The sequence below is a fragment of the Solea senegalensis genome, linkage group LG15 (assembly GCF_019176455.1).
Source record: "Solea senegalensis isolate Sse05_10M linkage group LG15, IFAPA_SoseM_1, whole genome shotgun sequence".
Classification (NCBI taxonomy): Eukaryota; Metazoa; Chordata; class Actinopteri; order Pleuronectiformes; family Soleidae; genus Solea; species Solea senegalensis.
The window spans coordinates 16,507,788-16,517,457 of NC_058035.1; positions in this window are offsets into that span (position 1 = coordinate 16,507,788).

Here is a 9,670-nt window from a genome sequence, read left to right on the forward strand (position 1 = left end):
TTAAAGTTCATTTAGGTGAAATGAGGACAGATGTTTTTCTTTCCTTTTACTGTCTGAAGCAGACTCTTGTTATTTTCTTCCTCTTGTCCTCATATAGTGTGTGTGTGAGTGTGTGCATGTGTGTGTGTGTGTGTGTGTGTGCATGCTCATCTGCAGGACACGGAAAGTACTGTGCCTTCCACAGCTTGGCACAAACACATGCTCAGATAATTATATGTCTTCCACACACAGACACACATACTCACAAGTCATTAGCGCACACACACACACACACACACACACACACATACACGTGTGCATGAGTCAGAGCAGCAGTCCGGCAGGGTGGATTCCTCCATCTGCACAGAAAGAGAGAAGTAACAGTTTTTAATCCTTTGTGGTTTCAAGGTGAGATGACAAAAAGACATTTTGCTTTTTTGTCCAACGGAAATTTTATTGCACGGAGATCCGCTTTGTATATATCACGTGGAGTGCACTACTTACATAAAATAAACAGCTATAAATATGTGTTATTTTACAACAAATCTAGATCATTTGCTTCATACAGAAGCCTCGACATGTCCACAGGAAGACTTATGGTGGTTGACAAATATGTTAAGGAGCCCACAAACGCTCAAGGTTCATTGAGTGACAATTGCTATCATGTAAATCTAAGGCAAAATATCATAAAGACCTTGGAGTTGGCATCTACTTCACTAGCTCTAGCTTTGCAGAGTGCCACAAGGTTAAAATCTACATTTAGTTTTGGTCTATGTTGCACATTCTACAAAACAATTGGTTCTTCATCAAATGATCAAAGGGGCTACGCAGTGACATAGTTGTAGGAACATGTACAGCACATGTCAACATATTAACACACAAAAAGGGTGAGGCTTGTATGTTGCAACCCAGCCAGTGTTTGAACCTGTCCATTGACGTCAGATGAAGCAAACGATAACATCAAATGTCTAGTATGTAAAATGGAAATGCAGTGAAACTACATGTGGAATTGAAAATTTGAAAAAAATACAATCTGAGGCATCGCTGACAGTAAAGTGTTGGCCATGATTACAAAGAAAACATTTAAACATAGTGGCACATAGTTGTTTTCAGTGGTTTGGTTCCAACCACTACTTCTCTTCTTCAATCTATCGCGACTTGTACTTTGAACAACACAGCAGGAACCAGGTGTGCAGATACTTTGCCTCTGTTACCTTTTCTCTCTTAACGTCTCTCTGGCTCTGCTGCTCTCTGTGTGTCTCTGTGTGTCTCTGTGTGTCTCTGTGTGTTTCTCTGTGTGTGTGTGTGTGTGTGTCTGTGTGTCTATCTGTGTCTCTGAGCTCAGTCTTCTTTGCTGTGTTTGCTTTGTTGGGGCCAAGAGGAAAGTATATTCAGGATGCTGTGGTCAGAGACCTCCAGACTATTCTCTTCCTCTATTGACTGTGTGTGTGTGTGTGTGTGTGAGAGAGAGTGAGCCCCCACCTTGACAGAAATAGCCATTAATATCTTTTCCTTTAGTGTTGCTTAAGACTAAAGCTAATACCGATGAGCCTGTAAGCATTTAATTGACATTTAACAACAAATAAAACATTGGCAAAACTAATTCATATTGTCTAAGTGGTTCCATTCCCTCTTCTTTTTGCTGCTTCCACATGAAATCAGCAGTGACGCTTGAGAGACGGGAACGGGACAATTGCCTGCTTTGTCTGTCCAGCTGCAACGTCCCTGTTCTCCACGATGTTGCACTTGTATGTTTCTGCAAACCACAGATAACTGTGAGCTCAAGTGAGCTGAACCAATTGACTTGTCTACACATGTGCGCATGAGGGTGAGGGTGATGATAACCATTTTCTGGTTGTTAATTGAGACACAGAAGATACCTGGTTCGTGGTCTTGTTGCACGGTTGACATTTTGCTCACTATAGTTACACCACTGCTGACCCCCCAGTTCATTCCTGCACAGAATGTACCAATGAAACGTTTCCCATGGTTTCCATAACTGTCACCAGTTGTTCCTGTATTAGTATTACATCTAAATTGAAAATTACATATTCTCATTCAGGAAATAGTATTTCAATTTATCTTATCTTATCAGATGTTCAGCTGGGTTGAGATGGCAATGAACATTTGATTCAGATCATGATCATCCTTCTTAAATGAACTAAATACATAAACAAATAAATGAATGAAGAAATAAATAATCATCACTAAATCAAGTGGCTTGGTTTAGTGATACCAACATGACATGGTCTGCACTAGGGAAGTGTTTTGGTTCTTTTACTACATCAGAATGAGCGATTTTAACTATAAATGTGTAATAAACATGGTCATCATGAACATTATCACCTTTGTTTATAACCTTATAAACTAATGCAAAGTACTTTATTTGGTCATGAGACTACTGAGTGTTTAGTTTCACCTCAGGTCATTTTCTTACTATCCCTAAACAATATTTAACAGCAGTTGTTTCTTGTCAGTGGGAAAAAAAAGGGTGCTATAATCACATGTATCCTCTTTGATTTTGTATCCTGTTTGTTGTACTTTTCAGTGCAAACTGTGTTCCCTATCAGGTTGAAACAGGATGTCAGGTCAGGTCACACAATGAGGAAACAGTGAAATGGTTTGTTCAAAGAGTATCTAATATATTGGCCCTTAAAATACAGAGTCACAAAAAAATAAACACTCATCCAAACACAACCAGGAAAAGCTACACGCTGTAACTCTGTGCTGCAGCTGTATATGTTGTATAACTGTGTAGCAGTGGCGTGCCATATTTTACCGTTTATGTACGAAAGACTTCAAATATTCTTTCTAAAACCTGCAAATTTCACAGCAGGACTAGTTAACAAAAGGGGAAACAAAAATAACATGCAATATTTCTTTGCAATGTGTTATTACTGTAATTTTACACTCACGAGTGACCACAGTGCGGTGAATTATGGTGAATTCTCAAAAAACGGTTTAGTGTGCAGTGGGGCTTTTGAACACAGAGAAATGCTATTTATAGCTTTGATATGGTTGTTGATGCTGGCTTTTGTGGTCTGACATGAGTGTAGTCATTTCCTGCACTCATGTCGAAGGGGGCATTTACTGGACATGTCTGGAAGGTGTGGGCAGCATCTTTACTACATTATTCATAACGGTTTGCCCGCTCCATGTGGTCATACTTAGACTAGAGATGATTCAGTACTCAAATAATGTATTTAGCTGCAATAATTCTCTGCTTTAACTTTTTTTTTTTTCATTTAAAGTCAAATGATGAATGTGCAGTAAGTTTTCAGAGTGTTTGGCAGCTAAAAAAAGCAACATCCTCTGTTCCTCTTGGCCCCTGCTTGTCTCCGTCTTTTCTCCTACACAGACCTGACGTTATCATTTTCTTGAACATTTTAAGTGGGACTGCAGTTGTTGGAGAAAATCAGGCTAAATAACAATGACAATCAAGTCAATAACAATGATATTCTTATAAATGTACTCTGTTTTGTATATTTTTATAATTGTATTGTTGCACAATGATAGTGTGTTACTGAATAGTTAGTTTGGAGATTATGTTTGTGTGCTACAAATAAGAGCATCTGAGGAGTTCATAAAGAGGACATGTTCGTGTGTTTTACTATTTAACACCTGCATGTTCTTGGAAGTCATCCAAAAAATATATCAAGATGCCCAACATGAGTTTGGAAGTCACCCAACGGTCAGGCTCAGAAAGCTGCAGAGTCCCAAAACTACAACTCAAATAATCAAAGTAAGAGGGAGCAACCCCCCTTTTTTTTTAAAAAAAGAGGAAGAAACAAGAAGCGAGGCACGATCAGATAAGCTTGACCCCAGCTACTTGTGGAAAAAACCTAATGTGTGAGGTCGAAAAGAATAAGGGGGAGGAACAAGCGGGGTGGCCCTTGCCCAGTGGATAAATACAGATGCTCAGCGGACTGTTAGTCAGTGTACAGGGTAGCAGGGTCAGGCTGTGCACTCACCTTGGTGTTCGATTGTGGATCCAGAATTAAATGCTTTTTGATCTGAAGGACAACGGCTTCAACTCTTTATTATTTTTGCTGCAGCAATAGCTGATGTATCAAGATAGAAAACTTTTTTCTCAAGAAACCCCACCATGACAGAGTGAGGGTTCCAATTTGAGAAAGCATCACCTTCAAAGCCTCTGTACACCAATACTTCACTGTCACAGCATTGTTTTCTCATGGGTTCTTTGCACAGTAGCCATTTTTGACATGTTTTAACAGGAATAGCACAGGTGTTACTGCTCAGGACTGTGTGACAGTGAACCAGCACTGCTCACGCGCTCTTGCGCAAAAAAGGCACGTTGAACCTTCTTTCAGGACAATATGAGTGTGAACAAACTAAATTTGACTGAAAGCTTAAGTCACAGTACTACAAATGATGCTTTTCCGCCACACAGTTCCAGCACAGCTCAACTCTGCACCTTTTTCTTGTTTTTCCATTAGCGATAGTACCTGGTATCTGGTACTTATTCCAGTAGTAAGAGAGCTGGGCTAATACCATGTGTGATGTCACAGATTGTCTTCGCTGGAAGAGTCATGAACGCGATGTCAGACACAGAAATCAAACTTGACAATCCTGAAGACGTTAATCTCCAACATTTAGCAAGGAAATGTCTAAAATCTCAATATTCTAAGTCAGAATAATATTGTCTGTGCTCCGGTCTTTGAGGAAGTACTGAACAAATCTTTTTTAATTAACTGAGTCTTAGTGATATCAAAAACAACTGCTTTGCAAGTCACTCGTCACGTCGTTTGTGTGTGTCGCGTATAAAACCATGTCACAGCAGTTTCATGCAGCTGTGCTATGATGACTCCGCCCACGTTGAGGAGGTCCTATAGTATAATTAATTAAAAACACCTGTGTGGCTTTGCTGACCCTTTTAACGAAATTGTTGCATAATTTAAACCGTATCACACAATTTGGCCAGCGCCATGTTGAGGTCTTGCAAGCAGTGGTTCAGAGGAATGACCTGCAAAATCATACGTGACCCATTTTATCATCTATTTTCCTCTAAATGGGACCAAAACTGCCAAAATTTGTGATACGTTTGACTTGTGAGTGTGATTGTTCTTGGAGTCTTGTCAAAATCATGGACATGAAGACAGGGATGGCTGAGTCTGCAAACACAGCTGGAGTAAGACAATCTTAAGTTACAGCTCATTTAATTACAGGTCAGCTGTACATGAACACACACCCACACAGACGTAACGTAACTTTCTACTCTCATTAAATAATTATGAGATCACACAGCTACAGTGCTAAATCATTTTATACTGTATGTGTGACTGTGGATGAAAATGCAAGAGGCAATGAAAGAAAGACAACAGTTGTATAGACTCTATGTAAAGGAAGTTGTGCTTTCCCCGCCTTGGACCTCATCAACACTCGGTACTCGGTGTAAGTCATAACCACAATGTGGCGGATGCTGATGAACAAATTGTGAGGGTCTCTCTGTTGGTTATGTGCCTGTTTTCACCAATATTTCCTTTTCTTACACAGAGGTGCTGCAGCTGCTGCAAAAATAAAGACAACTCCTGTTCTTTTTCTTCAAAAGGCTGAGGCTGTCTGAGAGATTTGTCTCTGTGAGTGTGTGTCCGCATGCACATACAGTATGTGATGAGCTCAGAACATAGCTGTACTGTATGCGAGTAGCGTTGCAGAGTTGCAGCTCTTTGGCTCAGTGTTACATCAGCCTCACTTGAAGCAAATATACAGCTCTGTAGCAGTTTGAGCCAATGTATACCACCAGACCCACTGAGGCAAATCAAGCTGCAAGGAGCTGCAAAGACGACTTGACAAATCCAAAGCTAAAGAGGGAACAAACCACAACTGAGTCAAAGCAAAGGAAATGTAAGCAACTTACCCAAACCACACACTGACACGACCAATTTAACTCAAACTGACCTAAACTAAGTTGATGTGCTCAGGAGACCATGCTGCTCTGTGAGGCCCATCACAATGACCATGAGTAAATGGTGCAAGAGCAACAAATGTCAAAGGGAAATCAAATACTAACACACACCAACACACTACAGAAATCAACACGCCGAAAACACCAACAAGCAATTACATGCCAAAACACACCAACACACGGCGGCACAGTAAAATACCCGCACATGTCAAAACACCTGAATACTAACATTGCTTGTCTTCAAACCAAAATTTAATTCCCAGCTTCTCTCTTCTACTTCTCAAAGTGTCCTCCGAGACATCCAGAAAACCCATACAGGATCCAATCATTCATTCATTCATTCATCTCCCACTTTGTTTGCTGTTCCGGGTTTCAGGGAAGCTCCAATCAGACACACCCAACCCAAAACAACCGTGGACAAAAAAAAAATCAACTAAACACCAAATCAACCAACTCACTCAGTCACTCAGTTAACCATTCAAAACAAAGACTGGTTTAAGACGGCTACCGTGACTCTGTCAGCAAATAACAGACTTTACAGCCCCTAAAGGTCAATAATCACACTCTTATCTTTTATGTTTAATATGCCAGGGTTCAACTCACTGTTTCTTTATCTTCATCGTCACATGACAGTGGTGTCAAAGACTTACCAGCAAACTTTAACCCAATTATCCTGAGAGACGGAGCAATGTATGCTTTTCACCACAGAAGAAAAACAGATACATTAATATTTAATGTAATATAACTTAGTTTGACTAAAATACATCACAATATACTAAAGAGATAAGGCAGGTTAAATCTGGACCAATGTCACTCAAAATCACTTTGTACTCAGGGAATAACAGAGTGTCTGAAGTCTTTGCATATCACGGTTAGACTAAATAAAAACAGTGCTGGTGACTGTGTACCTGCCACTTTCTGTAAAAGGCAACTAACTGAAGTGATTATTGGAAATGATAAATTGTGTTTTGACTGATGCACTTCCTGTACTGGCTCTCATGCTCAACTTAACTTCCTGTTTACAGCTCCAACATCCCACAAACCCCTGCTTCTCTAATAGAAAATGCTGCGCAGGCCTTCTTAGTTCACACTGGCCCGACGCAGCCACATTTTAATCAAGTTCCTGAGGAGATGTCATGATGGAGTTTCTGCACACGTGAAACCTGTAAAGTGTGGACAGTTTGCTCAGGATCTCAGTTTGGGTTGTGTGGAATGATTTTGTAATTAATCTCAGCATTTGCTGCTTTGTTGTGTAACGTCAGATGTCTAATTATGACAATTTAATGCTTTTATTTTATTGGAAGAAACTTGTAAACCACAGTTATGAAATGCTCAGTTGAATGACAAGTGAATGCATATCTATATTAACCTGCAGATAAGACACACTTTTTATGTCCCCTGTGTCTTCTATTGCATAAGGTCCTGAACATTGTGTTTCTGAACCATTCTTCTGCTTTCATGTACAGCATTTTTTTTATTTATGACATGGTGCAGACACTTTTAGAACACTGACACAGTGACACCGGATTCTTTTGTCTTCAACAAAAACAGAACTCAGGGAGTTTACACAGTTTAGAAAGTTGCTGTAATTGGTTCAAATCACAGATGTCTCACATTTTGTCCATGCGATCAGCTGTAGAGAGGTTGACATTACCAAAGACATCAGTAGTCGTTTTGGAAGCATGTTTTGTCACCTTGACATGCAATACGAGATATGAGATGATTGGTGACTTTGTCTATCAAGCTGGAGTTTGTTTGTCAGTATTTTATATATACATGTACATATTTAAAGTTATGATTTCTGCCAACTCTATTTAGCTCATTGATCTCTTCCCTTTCTTTTTTGATATCCTGTGCTGCTTTTCTTTTTCTTTCTTTCTCATTATGTCAAACGTGATTTAAAGTAAGTGTGGCAGTAGCCACACGTGTCTGTAAGGGCAAAAGGGCAAATGTACATGCATGCGTTTGAGGAAGTCTTTCTGTGTACATTTGACAAATACAGAACTGTCTCTTATAAATGCTTAAAGCTTGTAGGATTTGTCCTCCTCCACCAGACATTAAAAATTAAACTAATAGAAGAAGAAGAAGAAGAAGAAGTATAGAAGAACTATTATGAATCCAACTGAACACTTTTGACTTTACTTTGCTGCACAGCCCGGGCTCTTGCTGTGCCCTCGGGGTTAATCACAGGTTTGTCTCTCACAACATATAATTGCTGGCATTTAACAGAGCAAACGCGTCATTCAGTGACTCACAGTCAGATTTAGTGTTACTCTGTGTTGTAATATTCTTCCAAACAAAATAAGCTGTTATTCCTCTATGGTCAAAGCCAAGTTAAATGACAAATCTCTTTGTTGATCATTTTCGTGTCGTTTTTTACATTGACATTGTCCCGGATTCTCCCAAAGCCACTGAATGAGCTGCTTTTAAAGAGAGCAAAGAGCTCTTCGGGACGCTCAATGCAGATCACATCTGAATCTGATCTACAACTGAAGACAGTGAGGTCATTTCCTGGCGTTTTTCCTCGGGGTTTAGTAATTTTAGCAACAGGCAATTAAAACTTTACACATGGAGCACAAATTATGGGCAAACTGCACATTTCCAACTGAACACATTTTAAATGTGATTGCTTCATTCATTTGTCAGTCTCAAAGATTTGATATAGGGAATTGTATTCAGAGCAATAGACAGGATCTAGATTTATAATTTCAGATTTTGTAAAGCAGGACACACAGACACTGTTGCCTCACAGAGAGAAGGTTGCTTGATGTTGTTGATGTTATTACTGCCAAATATTGAGATAATCAGTTGATGACATTAAGAGTTAAGTGAGGATTTAAATGTGTATATATGTCATTTCATGCTTCAGTAATAATGCAATGGCTTCTGTTTACACCATGCATCTCCCTTGCCCCCATCAAACTAGATGATATGCTGTTAATGTGTTTCAAATGCAATGCAAATGTTTTACCCCTGCTGAGAAATATCTCTCCATGGGAAATATTGCTGTGTTTTGACGCATTTAAGTGATTCATCAGTGAAAGTGAGCCAAACAAGATCAAGTCCAGCTGTGCTGTATTTTTTACCTGATTATCTGAAGCAGATTCCGAAATGAAATAACCTTAATTTTAGCACATGAAATTGAATTTGAACTGTGTCTTCATAGAAATGTAAAATCACATTGAGCAAAGTCCTTGTGAAAGTCATATATTAGCACAGCTTTATTGGATGAACACAAATTGGAGAAGATGTGAGAGATTAACAGCCTCACACTACACGTGAACCTCTCCTACATGAGACTTCCTCCTTCCACTGTCATGTGCCTCATCACACAACGACCGTAATATTTCATCAGCTGTTTGACTCACTAAGAGATGTCTAATCTCTGTGAAGCCTGTGAAAGACCTTTTAAACTCCACTTATGATTAAAAAATCAGGTGCTGTTGCAAAACCTCTGCCACAGGTTTCAGAATCAAAAGCTTTCACATCTTCAAAAACAGAAATATCAAAGCTGCTCGATCACCTCAGGCAACTACACGCTGCTAAAATGTTTTTTTGTGTGCTCAACTCTGGGGAAAATGATGAGAGATACACCTGATTAAAGTGAAAAATTTAAAGGCTTACGCAACATTGTAAGGGTTTGTATGCGTTGCTTTTATTTACTTTAGATGTTCAGTATTGCAGTGTGGGTCCATAGTGTTGCGTTGCATTGTTTCAGGCTGTTTTGTTTTGTTGTTTTCACACTGCATTGGTTTACATTGTGTT